Here is a 16277-nt window from a genome sequence, read left to right as displayed (position 1 = left end):
ACAGTGCTAACTAATCCTGCAATGTAGCATACGCATCTGTGAAGGTGCTTCTTTACAATCAGACATGCACACGCTTCCTTAACACTCATGCATTTAAAGGACCCATATTCGGCACATTTGCAGTGTTTTTCTCCAATGCAATCCATTTATAATGTTAGTTAGGTTTCTTGCACACAAGTACACGGGTTCAGTGCATCGACTGATAAAAATTCTTCACTGATGCTTTTAAAAAAATAAAATTTCTACTTTTATTCATTGAGGATGCATTAAATTAATCAAAAGAGGCAGTAAAGACTCCTTCTATTGATCAAAGAATCCTGAAAAATCAAATGTATCAGTTTCCACAAAAGCATGATGCAGCACAACTGTTTTCAACATTGATTATAATCAGAAATGTTTCTTGTGCAGCAAATCATCATATTAGAATGATTTCTGAAGATCATGTGACACTGAAGACTTGAGTCATGATGCTGAGAATACAGCTTTGATCACAGAAATAAATTAGATTTTAACAGATATTCACATAGAAAACACTTGTTTTAAATTTTAATATTTCACAATATTTATTTTTTTATTGTTTTTTTGATCAAATAATTGCAGCTTTGTTGAGCATACGAGACTTTCTTCAAAAACATAAAAAACAAAATCTCACTAGTGCAAGAATGTAGTGCAAGAATGCAAAAAAATATATTGTTATTGCTTGTCTTCAACATGTTGCATATTATCAGTCCAATTATCAGAATAATAAAAAACATAATGGATAACTAACAGTTACAAACCAATAATAATCATTAAATAAGAAGGAAGAAAATGATTTTGGCTGTCTGAGGTGCAAAAAAACTTGCACTAGAGCTTATTGTCAGTTTATATTTCATGTCCAACTGCAATACTTCTCAAATAAACCCAAAATGGACTTTCAAAACTTCTTGAACCCAAAGACAAACCAGTTTAACATCCATTAAGCGCCAGCAGCTTCTGTGGCAAGGTCATCTTCAAAAGTGAATGTAACTCGATGTTGAATAAAACCGAGTGCAGAACACTGAGATCATGAATGCTTATGATGGCAATAACTCATAAAGATGGCTGAAAATACGGTTGGTGACAGAGATATTTCCCTCCAAGCTCTTTTTGCTACGATTTAGGTTGAGGGATTTGAACAAACCCCTAAATCCAAGTATTAAACTTTAGAGTGTAACTTGTCCCATATCAGACTTATGATTTTCACCTAGTGGGCAACAAAATAGTTGTAGAAAAAATCCCAGAGACTTCTATTGAAGGAGGCACCAGACCTGAATATCACAAGACTTTTCTCACTTGATACAGTAACATAGCACATAGCAACCACTCAGAACTCCTTAGCAATGGAACAGGAACATCCTGGCAACCACGATAACACCTTAGCAACATGGTGGCAACTTACAGTATCAAGGTACAAGAAACAATGATGTTCAGAGTTGTTAATGAGTTTGCAGTCTGTCTTAAATATGAGCTAATAACTGAACTGTGTACCACAAAATAATGACAGAAAACTGCTTTACATTGAGTTGAATTTATATAAAGAAATACACCGTGAGATAGTGTAGGATTCACAAACAAATGACTCTTAGCTGTTTCTTTTCAGTGAATCAAAGCAATCAGTGAGACCAGAGTAGTCTGACTACTGAACGATTGATTCTTATGAGTCAGTTTTTTAATGAATAGAAAAAGACTTTTCAGAATCCTTCACAGAACTGAATCGATTAGAATGAATCAATGTTAATGAGATTATCATTATTTTCAGCTAAGCAAGTATTGAATCAGTATCAATACTATATATCTTTGTGTTGTTAACGATGCACATTTGCTGATATTCAACAGCACGACTGCATTAGTGACTTACAGTTTAGACACAATATTGCTGGTTACAAGATTGATGGTTTTTAAAAATAGTTTTGAAAAAGTAGAAGTGTCATTATTATTTTAATGATTTTCTGTATAACAGCGTTGGTGTTTTTTTGGGTGGTTAGTGTTTTGGTTAAAGAAATGATTCAATGACTCAGTCATACAGACAGACACTTGTTTTGTTAGTGACTGAATCAGCGTGACTGAATCGGGTGAATGAATGACTCAATGACTCGTTCAAGAAGACAGTGTTGCCATCTACTGTACTGGTGTAACTGTGTAACTGAAAGAAATGAAAAGAAATAGAAAAAAAAGATGCATACATGCATACACACAGACTGGGGTGTTATTATTACAAAACTGATGATAAAAATGAATATTCATACACCGACATATTGTCACTAGAAATGACAGACATCACAGTTACTAAAAACTTTAATTTTAGAGAGATATGTGTGTGTGTGTGTGTGAACACATTGGAGTGTGGTTTGTGTATACTCCGATATAGTTAATATATATATTATATATATAATAAGTATATCCAATCGAAATGATTTCAGGGGGGTATGCTGTTAAAATCTTTTTATATGAAATGCGCTTCAATCGGAAACTGATTCACTGTTTAATGATAGCGAAATTGTACTGTTTAGGCCTATTAATGTGAAGATTTCACTGTTTCTTCAAAGCAATGAGGCCAAAAATCAGGCAAAAGAATGATTCAGCTGTTTCTGGAGCTTTTTGAAACTCTGAATCAGTTAAACCATTGTGTCGCAAAATGATTCACTGTTTCAAAGCGCTTCAATCGAAATGATTCACTGTTTCAATGTGTTGAATTAGTGATTATCTGTTTCAAAGCGCTTCAATCGAAATGATTCACTGTTTCAAAGTGCTCACTTCGAAATGATTCACTGTTTCAAAGTGCTTCAATCGGAATGATTCACTGTTTCAAAGCGCTTCAATCGGAATGATTCACTGTTTCAAAGCGCTCTAATCAAAATGATTCACTGTTTCAAAGCGCTCTAATCGAAATGATTCACTGTTTCAAAGCGCTCTAATCGAAATGATTCACTGTTTCAAAGCGCTCCATTCGAAATGATTCACTGTTTCAAAGCGCTTCATTCGAAATGATTCACTGTTTCAAAGCGCTTCAATCGAAATGATTCACTGTTTCCAAGTGCTCCAATTGGAATGATTCACTGTTTCAAAGCGCTCCAATGATTCACTGTTTCAAAGCGCTCCATTCTCATCGAAAATGATTCACTGTTTCAAAGCGCTCTAATTGAAATGATTTCACTGTTTTAAAGTGCTCCATTCCAAATGATTCACTGTTTCAAAGCGCTTCAATAGAAATGATTTCACTGTTTCCAAGTTGCTCCAATTCATGATCACTGTTTCAAAGCATCGGGTGGAGCGGGTACACAAATCATTTGATTCAGATCGGGACTTCAAAGCGTGTATCGTGAATCATTTGATTTAGATTGGGACGTCAGAGTGGGTTCGCGGGATGTTTTCATCCAGACCGGGGATAAAAGTAATTCAACAGAAGCAGGGATGCATAGACCAGAGGGGAGGAAATCCACCCCCACCCCTGGCAAATCGCACCTTGTATATATATATATATATGGAGAGACACATTAAACATGCGTATTTCCTAATCCTAAAAACAAGTTTGAGTTTGTGGGTGGAAACTGAGAGCAGAATTTGTGTCACCAGCAGAAGGTCAAGCTTCATCCTCCTCAGAAGCACTGGGCTCCAGAGAGACATGTGGTGGCCTCTGCTATAACGGGGGGAGGAAAATCCTGTTTTTTGTGTTTTTGTGGAGCGAGATGTGGGGTGTGATATGAGAAGGACAGGAGAAGAGCAACCTGATTGGCCCCCTGCACTCGTGTCAGAGAGATCACTAATGACCCATAGCTGGATACACCGACTCCATCAGAATCCCATCTGTGAGGCTTCACCTGCCAGAGTATCACACACTAACAGTGCCTCCAAAAATAAAACTTCTGTCTTTATTTACTCGCCCTCATGTCGTTCCAGATGCATGCATGCATTTCTTTCATGCATGAAGCACAAAATGAGATGTTTTGAAGGATGCTTATAAAATAAAGTCAAAATGAATTGGATGCTTTAAGGCTCCAAAATGATTATAAAGCATCATAAAAGTAATGCATATGACTTATGCAATACGCTGAAAAAAAAAAAAAAAAAATTGGTTAAGGATTTACTTTGAAACTATTTTCACTCAGAAAATGCTAATAAATTTAAAAAATAATGATAAAGAAATGTTAAGTAACATTAAATTAAATGTGACATTTTAAGTAGAAAGACTGAAATAGTATTTTTTTTGTAAAACATACTCTAATAGTCTTACAACTTATGCTTTATTTAAAACTTTGACAAGCTCTTCAGTCATTTTTGAACGATAATTTTTTTTTTTTACTTCATCAGAATCATAAGAAACTTGGCAAAGTTTTTGGCACTTCATATTTGGACAAATCTATCTAACAAACAAATAAAGGAATATCTTGATTGATTTGAAAAGGTTAAAAGGTCCTGAAAAAATAGTCACACTTGCTTCTCCTCCCAAAAATGAGTGCATTGGAAATGAATGTGAAACTAATTTCATCTAGTGGAGATGTCTGGTACCACGCCAAAACAAAATCTTCCTGAAAACTCATTTTTTGAGATGTCAAACTTAAATTTGAAACACAACTTGATTAGATTTATGGCTTCAATTTTCGTGCCGTTTTAGAGTAAAACATGCTTTAAAAAATATATATTTTACATGACATTTGAAAACAGTATTTTTGTGCATGTTTCATAACAATAAACTTAAACATCTGTAACTTTTTTTTTTAAATGTTACTTTAACTTTTTTAAAGTTAAGAAGTGTCTTCTTTAAACTTAAGTCTGTGTTTTTAAAAGCATTGAAGATTTACGACAGTTTAAGTTGGAAATTTAATTTTTTTAGGTTTATGCAAAAAAAAAAATGGTTAAAAGATAATAAATGGATAATAAGCACTGCATAAATATAATTTAGTACCATAAAATCCCTTAAAAATACAAAATATTTAATACAAAAAAATAATGGAAATTAATTTAATGTAAATAATTGACATTTTGACCACCAAAAGCACCAGAGGGTTAAAAATCTAAAGCCTTCAGACAGAACTTAACTTGTAATTCAAAGCAAATACTTATTTTTATGGCTGAAATTTCAATATGTTCCTCAAACAAAGTTACTGAATGGGCTCTGAAGACTTGGAATATAATGCATGCATTATATGGACTACTATTATGGTGTATTAATGATGCATTTTGGTAGTAAAAAACTGCAAGCAATGTGAGTTTAAAAAAAAAGTGAGTAAATAATGATAGAAATTGCATTCTGGGCAAACTATGCCTTTGATTGTCATGGTATCTGACAGAAGGATCCTGATTGTCATGGGAAATTTGCAGTATTGATCCAGGATGGCAGCAGACAGCGCAAACAATTTCACTTTCAGTCTGAACACAAAAAGCCCACAATTCTCTGCACCGAAGACATCCAATTGCAAAAGTAAAACAAGCATGGGCAAAGAAACTCCAGCCTGGAGTTAATATTTAATTCTCATCTGAGGAAACATGCTCAGGAGGAAGGGCAGATCTCGGGTCATCTGTAGGCACGCGACCTTTGACCTCTCATCATCAGCATCTCCTCAATTCGCTGTACAGCAGCAGAGTCATTTTCAGCTTAATTACAGGATGTTTATGCACAGCTCTGCAACTGGAAATGACTTTTTAAAGGCCATTTATTGTTGAATAACATCAAACTGAAGGCTTCTCCTCCAGAAAACAAACAGTGGTCAGATTATGATCAGCTTTCACGAGGAATGACTGATGCAGCTGAATAAATGCACAGGACTCTGGGACGTCGTTTAGATGCTGATGCACATATAATGCTGCGGTGAATACAAAGACGGAAGCAGCTTTGTGAAACGTCCACACGGTAATGATGTGGATGAAAGAAAATGGGAAACGCATCAAATAGAGTTGTTTATGGAGTGCTGACTTTGGTAATCAAAAACAACGATTGCTCTCTGACTTTATCAAGAGTTCATTTAAAAGCAATTCAGGTTGTCAGACAGAGACACCGCATTAATGCTGGTGAAAACTTGGGCTTGAGTTATTTCAACAGAATCCTCACAGAATGTAAGAAACATGCTTGAGTTATTTCAACAGAATCCTCACAGAATGTAAGAAACATTACATATAAAAGAATAATAATAATAATTATTATAAAAAAAATAATAATTATTATTATTATAAAAACTTTGTCTGGGGTTATTTTATTAGGATCCTCAAGAAAAATAACAGTATTATTGTTAAGAATATATAAGAAATATTATATATAAAATAAACATTTCTATGACCTGACAGAATAATATAATTGTTAATATTTTAATAATAATAATTATTATGATTATCAATTATAACAGTTAACATCAGGCATTCAGGCATTACATAATAATAATAATAATAACAATAATAATAGTAATACAAAACTATATATATATATATATATATATATATATATATATATATATATATACACACACACACATACATGCTTTTAATTGTTTAAATTTCTATAGTAATAATAATAATATTAATCCAATATTATTATATTAAAACTAATTTTCTATTATTATTACATAACCATTATATGGTACCTACACACATACAATATAAATATTAAAATCAATTTCATATATAAAATGTAAAAATATATTATTATATATTATATAATAATAAAAAAAATATATAAAAATATATAATTATATATTATATTATAAACAAAATAATTATATATTATATATTATGTATAATCATATATATATATATATATATATAATTAAATGATAATTATGATTATTTATAAGTTTCTTCTATGGCATGAGAGTGAGACTATCAAAGCCTTGATTTTAGTTTAGTTTCAGTCGTTGATGTTGAGAATACTGATGTTGTGCTGCTATGAAGCACTATTATGGACTCCACATGAACCTGTCGTATAAGGTCTTAAAGTTTGAGTAGTAAAACATCACACCTTTTCCCATCATCCCATTCTAGCCGAGATACATCCAGTGCATTTCACTTCCACCTTCCCTCACACGTCCATCTGTCGGATGCTTTCACGGCAGCTCTTTTAACAAGGCTGCAAAAAGGCTGGAGTCTGGCAGACTGTCAGCTTCGATTTCTGAGATTTAACAAACAGCATGAAGCGTCTGCTGCGACTCTCAGCGCTGACTGAAGCACAGACGAGCCTCGACATGATCATTCAGCTGCACTAGAAGTCAGGACAATCTTCAGGAATTTTCACTGTCAGCTGTCATTACAATGTAATTTATGGAAGTTATTTATTATTAACATATACTGTACATATAAGCAAAATGTGCATAATAATTATAAAAGCATGAGCAAAGTGCTGTTTTCAAAAATATTACATAGACTATAGCATGTAATATGTCAACTACCCAATTATTATAAAAAAAATATATAAATAGTGTTTGTGTGTGTATATTTTTCTTGAAAAATGAATTCACACACACACACACACTCACACACACACACACACACACACACACACACACACACACACACACACACCCTTACAGAAAAATTATTATTATTATCATTATTATTATTATTATTATTATTATTATTATTATTATTAATAATGTTAATAATAATAATAATAATAATAATAATAATAATAATAATAATAACAATAATATGGATAAAAGTGATTATAGTGTGATGCATAAAATATATATATATATATATATATATGATATATTATATATATATAAATAAATATATATATATATTATTATATATAATGCAATATCAATATTTTTTTCACAGTACAGTACATTAAACATCCTTAAAAACAATATAAATTTACTGGAGAAGAAAAATGCATAACAATTAAGACAATTTTAATACTACTTCTACTAAAAATAATACAAATAAAAAAAGTTAAAGGGGTTAGAGTGATATATATAAATATATATAAATTTATTACAAATTATTATATATAATAAAATATTAATATTTCACACACACACACACACACACACACACACACAGTCACACACACACACACACACACACACAATGTATATATATATATATATAATATATATATATATATATATATATATTATTTATAAATATATAGTAACATTGAAGATTATATCATGGAAAACTATTGAAAACCATATTTTTTTTTTTGCATGCTTTAATAATAATTATGCTGGTTTTCTAGCTTCAAGCATAAACCTCTCAGTGTGGTTATGCTTCAAACTAGAATACAAACAATTCACTTCAAAACACGTTAATATCTTATGCAATATTTCTTCTCCTGTAAACTGATCTGGTTTTTAAGGATTTTTAGATATATTTTCAGATATATTTTCTGGGGGAAAAAATGACAAAAAGACCATTTTTTTTGCACTAACAGTGGCCTTTAGCTGTCGTCCGTCTCCTCCGGCGGCTCTAATTGGCGCTCTGCTTCAGTGGAGAAGCTCTCAGACGCGGTTATGGAAAACGAGCACCAAAAATCCACCCGAGCTGAATTCCTGAGGGACGATGGCTCTGCTTTTCCATGGAGAGAGGCACTATACTACAGAGTGAAGGAAATGCCAGCGTTGTTGTGAGCTGCTGATGGGTGTTTATTTTTGGTTTATTTATGTAGAGGGGCGAGACACGACAGAGCTGGTAAAGCCTCGGGAAGCCGTTCTGATGACTACAGCACAAAAGCCTCATACGCACATTACCCATCAGCCTCTTCAGCTCGCCAGGGCCAAATGTCAGTGACTTACTCAACAAAGACACAGAAAAAAAAAGAGAAAAGTGACTGGAACAAATAACAAGACAGGAAATAGGAGTGAAATGAAACTCTGATGCAGTCCGATAAGTCTAACTCAATCTGATGTAATGACATCATTATCACATGGCACAGCTGATTGGTTCGCTCCTGTATTGGTAGCCAATGAGGGCTTGCTGCTCAACATTCCAATATTATGACTAGAGCTTGCCGTAGCAGTGCAGCTTGCTTCAGAAACCCTCCACCTTCCCCAGCTCCACCTGTATAGATCTTCTGCGAGGGTGATTCATGTATGCTATTTGGGGGTTATTTCATGTATGTTATAATTGCAGCAGCCAGTATTTCTTACATGCCTCACAGCAGCATGTTGTGGGATGTATCGGCAGTAGGGGGGGCAAGCCCCTTCTGTACTTGTTCTGCCGCAACAGCAGCAGCGTAGGCGGATTATTATCGGGGGCCCAGAGACCAAATACATTAACAGGTTGTGCACATTACTCCATACCAGTCCTTGATGGATAGTTGTCATGACAGAAATATTATTTTTGAGGGTTTTATAATAAAGATGCAGCTTGTTGTGGCTTTGATTTTCTGAAGCTGTTTCACGTCATGTTTTTAATGGGCACAACTATCTTTATGAATGAGGAAAATAGTTATGAAAAAATAAACAGTTGCTTAGAGTTGGGAGAAGAAAATGTGTTATAATTATATATATTTATAATTATATTACTAAGAGTCCACTTCTCAAAGGGAAACACTGCCATCAGTACACACTGAAAACTCAAAGATCTTCACCAAACACCCGCCAAGAATAACAGTCAGCTTAACTTGAAGAAGAAGAACTATGACAGAAATCTATTACAGAATATATATGCTCGTGTGATTGTGTTTCTCAAAGTACAATAATAACAATACAAGTAATAATACATAACAATTATAATTGGCAAGTAATAATAATATCAAACAGATATTTTCATTTATACAGTCCTGCTGTGCAGCATCTTATTTGAAAAAAAAAAGTTGTTTTAAATTAACTGATATATTTTTTAATACATTTTAAAAGATTATTTAAGTTTTATTAATCCATTTCATTATATATAAAAAAAATTGTATGAAAAAACTAGTATTAAATCATAAAATGCAATCCTGAAAAAAATAAAATGTATTAATTTATTAATAAATGTATTAATAAAATTTAATTATTTATATGTATTATTTTATTAATAAATTTGTTAATAAAATTTATGCGGGCCTAAATTATTAGTAGGAAAATTCAATATTATTATTAGTAGTAGTAGTAGTGGTAGTAGTAGTTTAATTATTATTATTATTATTATTATTATTATATTATTATATTATTATTAATAATTATTATGGTTTAATTATTATTAGTAGTACGTTTAACATATTATGTTGTTGTTAGTAATATTATAGTATAAATAGTAGTAGTAATAGTAGTAATAGTAGTAATTTAATTATTATTATTATTGTTTTTTTTTATTGTAGTTTAGTAGTTTATTTGTTTTTTCTGTAATTATTATTTTTTTTTTTACATTCATTCTCAAGGTCTAATGAACATGTGGAAAGCATTTATTTCCCAAATTAATGTTAAATGAACACTGTAATAAATATCAATATTACATGATATGGAAAAAAAATATTGTGATAATATCTGTGGCCATATTGCCTAGCCCAGAGCAGCCTAAGAAAAGTTTTATTATGGAGAAAATTGCCATGTTTGAGATCACATGACCAGCTGAATACGACTCACTGAGTAAATTCATCACGGCTGACTGCGAATCGTGCGTTTCCATCTCTGGAGTCAGTAACTGAACACTAATGCTTTTAGATGATGCTGCATCCACAGCACGAGACCAGAAACAAAACCACAACAATACAAGACCGAGAGTAAACTGTAGAGCAATGAGGGAGAATCAGGACGAGTCTGGTCTGACTGTCAAAACTAAATTCAGAGATAAAAAATGAAACCTACACAGATCTCAAAGGGAGTTTAAGTTCAGACATCTTCAGTCTGGCCCATTGAAGTGACAGATCCTGGTGACAGATGTCATATTGTACACGTCTAAAAATTCTATCACCATTCAGGAGTGGATGTGAACACAGGTCATGGCCATGCAATAACCAGATATAACTCCAGTGCCCAACCTACAGTATTGCAAATTCAATATACACTACAACGTCACAAGTTTGAGGATCAGAGACGATTTTTTAATTGTTTTTTTTTAAAGGAGTTTCTTCGGGCTCCATCAAGAGCCACAGTTTATTAGATCAAAAAAGACAGGAAAAATGTACTATTGTGAAATATTACTTATGATGTAAAATAGCCTTTTTCTATTTTTAATATACATTAAAATCTAATTTTATTCCTGTGATAATTAAAGCTGTATTTTCAGCATCATTACTCCAGTCTTCAGTGTCACATGGATCTTCAGAAAATCATTCTAATATGCTGATTTATTATCAGTACGAACTGGGGCAAACGTGTTGTGCTGCTTAATATTTTTTTGGAACCTGTTGATACTTTTTTTCAGGCATTCCTTTGATGAATAAAAAGTTTAAAAAAAGAACCATATTTATTTAAAATAGAGAAACACTACAGTTCAAAAGTTTTGGGTTCAGTAAATTTTATTCTTTATTTTTTTTGAAAGAAATGTAAACTTTTATTCAGCAAGGATTGTTAAATTGTTAAGAAAGTGATAGCAAATATTTTTTTATTGTTAGAAAAGATTTTCCATTTGAATAATAAAGGGCTGTTCTTTTTAACTTTTTATTCATCAAAGGAATCCTGAAACAAAAAGTATCGCAGTTTACAAAAATATATTTGGCAGCACAACTGTTGCCAAGATTGATAATTCTAATAATAAATCATCATATTATAATGATTTCTGAAGATCATGTGACACTTTATACTGGAGTAATGATGCTGGAAATTCAGCTTTGCATCACCAGAAATAAATTTTATTTTAAAGGATATTAAAATAGACAACATTATGTTTATATTCTAATAACATTTTGCAAGATTAGTTTTTTTTTTTTGTTGTGTGTGTTTTTTAATCAAATAATGCAAGAGCTTGATGAACATAAAATACTCTTTTTTTTTAAAAACAATTACATGTCTTACTGATCCACAAAAAAACTTTTGACGCCGGGTCTGTGGTAATTATGAGTGAAAGAGTAAAATACAAAACACATGAAACTATAACTACTAATCGGTTGCCAAAGACAACAATCAATTTTACATTTCAGCATCATTACACAGCAATATTTGACCGGAGATGCTGAGACTGACCAATCAGAATTAATTATAAGAGAGTGCATGCAAAACGCAGTAAAATAATATTCTTCATGAATATTTTTTGTCTTATTTTCCAGAAAAGTATCAAAATGTTCTTAAATGTAATCCTTAATTTAATATTCTACAATATAGAGGAAACAATTTCTAAGGCCTCTAAATGATCAGCATGATCAAACCTTTTTTCGCACACAATCTACTCCAAGGATCTTTCTGTCCTTTTGAATTGATAGTTTAGAGTGTTTTATCAAGTCCAAAGCTCTTTTAGTGTAATTGTACAAGCTTCCAGCTTCAAGCTGGGCTTCACGTGGTCCAAACTTGAATGGAGTTTTGATCAGTAAAGGTCGAATAACTGCAGTAAATATTCTCCAGTGAACTCTTACTGGACTCTCCTGAAGCAGCTCAGCTTTACTTGATTCTCCATCAATCATGTTTTAGAGTCTCAAATCTGATCATCAGGATCTTTTGAGGAGCGTTTGTTTATTCATCACTGGATTGCATTGCATTATATGTTTTGATCATTCAAATAACATCTTACTAAGACATATATTATTGGCGATATAGAGCCACGACTGATATTTAGATAATTTTATGTAAGTTTCTGCTATACTGTTATAAAGATCTCACTGATTTACATTACAAGCATCAGAATTTCAACACTTTTCACCATATAAATATCAGCATCTGCACACAAATGACATATTTTTGTTCAGTTTGGGCTTCTGAATAAAACAGAGCTGTTTTTTCCCTCTCCGTATTCTCAATATATGAGCCATAAAAGCCTGATGGATCAAATATGATACTCAACAATGTTTTTCTTTTTTTAAATACATATATTTTGTCTAAAGGTTCAAGAAGCTGCTCCATTTTAAATAAATACGATTTTTCAGACTATTATTTCGTATGTCAAGTTTTACAGGATTCAAAAGAAAAATCCAACTGATCAGCAAAACCTTGACATTTGAACACTAAAATCGTATATTATTTTTCTTGTGGCTCTGGCAGATATTTTTTCACTTTGTTTTTCAGTTGTTTATGTTTTTAAAAAATATGTGCCAGTAAAATAAAAGAAACAAAAAAAATGGCTGGTTTATTAATTATATCGAATTTATATATATATATATATATATAGATAATATATATAAATATATATATATGCATATGTAGTTGTGTGGTGTGTGTGTGTGTACACAGTATCTAATTAAATTATTATAATTTAAAACACTATATTTTAACATATTATAATATAAAATACATCGATCACTGTATACACAAAATATTATAATCTAAATAAATATACTGTACAAAAATACATAAAAATAGACATTAAAAAAGAAAATTAGCCTGTTTCTCATTTAAAACAAGTCACTTTCCATTTTGTAATAACATTAAAAAATTCGAACATATTTTTTTAAATCTGACCAAGTCTGATACAAATGAAAAACCACTTCCCATACTGTTTTACACTTCAAACAAATATATGCCAGTGTGATCAGACCAAAACACGTTATATGAACAACCGCACTGAGGTCGTTTAAGGATATTTCGAGTATTCTTTCTGCAGTGCAGGAGCTGATCAAATCATAATTTTGCCAGCACTGGATCCAAGTAAACATGTTTCAAGCTCCACCTGATGTTTCTGACTGACCTCCTTCAGGTTCATTTATTGCAGATGGTTGCGTTGTAAAGCAGCGGTGGCGCGGTGGTGGGGGTGGTGCAAGGGCCCTTGAGCGCTGTGGTGTGTGTGTGGTGAATAAAGCAGTGTTGCAGGTTGACATGTGGCTTTGATGTAGCGAGGCGAAACAAAGCCACCTCGCCACACGGATCTCGCCGCACCGCCTGTTTACCAGCTTGTACATCTCCAGTCTTTGTGCTCGGGGTGGACGTTCGGGCTCAACACGCCGGTGCATTATTCATGCCGTTTATGTGAACAGCTGAAACTTTATTTTCAGCGCTCAAGAAGAGAATCAGATAATTAGACCAAAAAAAAAAAAAACAAAAAAAAAAAAAAAACCCAACCAGAAAGTCAGATATAGATGGGCTCTGCTATTTATGCATCTTTTCCTGTGATCGTATTACAGAGGATCTCTCGCGTATTACACCGACGAAATATCATCGAGCGGGACCGTAACAGTTCCTTCCCCACCCTAATTAGCTTCTGCATCTTGAGGATGCACCCGGGTTACATGATGCTCCCTCCACAGCGTGCGTTAGATGAGAGATCTTTAATGACTAAACACACAGTAACTATAAATCAGAGCAGACGATAGGGTTGAAATCCCACCAAATCTGTTTCGTCTTCTTTTAAATGAATGCAAAAAAAACACGGTCACAAGACCCGGCCCCGGTCATATTTCACTTGAAAATCAACACAAAAAAAAAAAAGACAAAATTATTAATATTATTATTTTTAAAAAAAAAATAATATTTTCTGCAATCTAACTTTAATTAAAAAAATATTTTAAAGAAAAATAAGCCTGCTTTAGCTCATTTCTCATTGTTTTACGCAAAACAAAATTCACAACTTTTTCAAATTAAGTACTCATATATCACTAAAATGAAGTGTTTACTGCATTTAATGTATGCTGCTATATATATATATTTATATATATATCTATATATATATATATGCATATACACACACACACACACTATATATAATTTTATATATAAAACAATTATATTTAAAAAAATAAAAAAATATTTAATATTATGATAAAAAAGTCACCATTGTAATGTATAAGAAAATTCAAACATATTTTTAAATTTAAGCAGTATTGTTGTACTGCATTAATATGAAATGGCAGTAGATATGACTGTACATATTAAATATATCTATATATACTATATCTATATATATATATACTATATATATATATATATATATATCTATATATATATATATATATATATATATATATATATATATATATATTATATATATATATATGATATATATATAAGGAAATAGGATAATATAATAGGAAATGTAAGACAATATCCGGATACATAATGATGGTGGGTATGATGTTTTAAAAATTATTTAAAAACAATAATAAAATGATTGTGTTATACAATTAAATATCTATTTTAGTGTGAGCCTATGCATTATTGTGTGAAAACTGTCAAAAGCAAGGTTTCAAGTGACCTAATCCACTTTCCAAGATGTTTCCTGCCAGAATACGGACCCCCCCCCCCCCCCCCCCCCCCCCCCCCCCACAGTCAGTTCAGCAGAGGCGAAGCTGTGCTCCTCCGATAAACAAGCTCTACAAGCACCTTCACGTTTCTATCGCTCGACTGAAAAAAGAAGAAAAGAGAGAAAGGAAAGAGGGGAAAAACCTGTCCAAACTCAATTATGTGAAGATTTTCACTATCTTTCAGAAATGAATGGATGACACAGTTTGATGCTATTTCACAAATCCCATTTAAAAAAAAAAAAAAAAAAAAAGTATTGCACACAAGACTCTGTGAAAACATCAATCCCATGAGCAACGTGGGTGACTGAGACTGAGGAGTTGGTTGAGATATGCACACATGGCTAGAAGCTTTTCGGCTTCCTTTAAAGACATTCTTAAGTAAGAGCTGGGGTAGAGTGATGACCAGAATCACAGTATAGTAGTAATTTATTCCACCATCTATGGAAATTGATTTGGAATTATTCCATGTGTCGCCCTGTCGTGTAAATAAAGTAAAACGCCTACCACTGTTAGATGTTTATATATATCTATGGGTTTGGCATGGCCAGCTTACAGCATACAGCATACAGCACATTTCAAATACAGTAGTAGTTCAGGGAGCTTTTCATAAAGAAGAAAAATAAAAGACAGCATTAAATTAGAAAATGATTAAAGAATAAGGAATAAAACAACAAAAGCAATAACGGACATGAAAGAATATGACAAAACATTTAAAAAAATAAAAAAAAAACAAAAAATATTCCTGTGTCTTTGCAATCATGAAAAGCACCAGTGTTCCAGTCAAATAATAAATGCATATGAAATTCTATTAGGGATGTGAGAGGCTAGTTGCTAGACGACAGGTGGAAATACTAGTCATATAAATTATTAGTATCGGTAATACCTTTTTGCACAATTTATGGTTTCGCTTTCCAAAGTTCAAATTACCAGTCATGGTTAAATTAAAAAATGAAAATGTTAAATTAATTTATTAGTTCGAAAATATTTATATATATAAATATAAAACATTATATATATTGGA

General features: G+C 32.0%; 1 protein-coding gene across 1 annotated transcript in view; it reads right to left on the bottom strand.

Annotated features, from left to right (window-relative positions):
- Positions 1-16277, bottom strand: part of LOC109063135 (mannosyl-oligosaccharide 1,2-alpha-mannosidase IA-like) — a 221754-nt gene that overhangs the window by 24031 nt on the left and 181446 nt on the right. The gene's annotated exons all lie outside the window — the stretch shown is intronic.

Source organism: Cyprinus carpio, chromosome A16, assembly GCF_018340385.1.
Source record: "Cyprinus carpio isolate SPL01 chromosome A16, ASM1834038v1, whole genome shotgun sequence".
NCBI lineage: Eukaryota > Metazoa > Chordata > Actinopteri > Cypriniformes > Cyprinidae > Cyprinus > Cyprinus carpio.
This window is presented reverse-complemented; position numbering and strand designations above follow the sequence as displayed.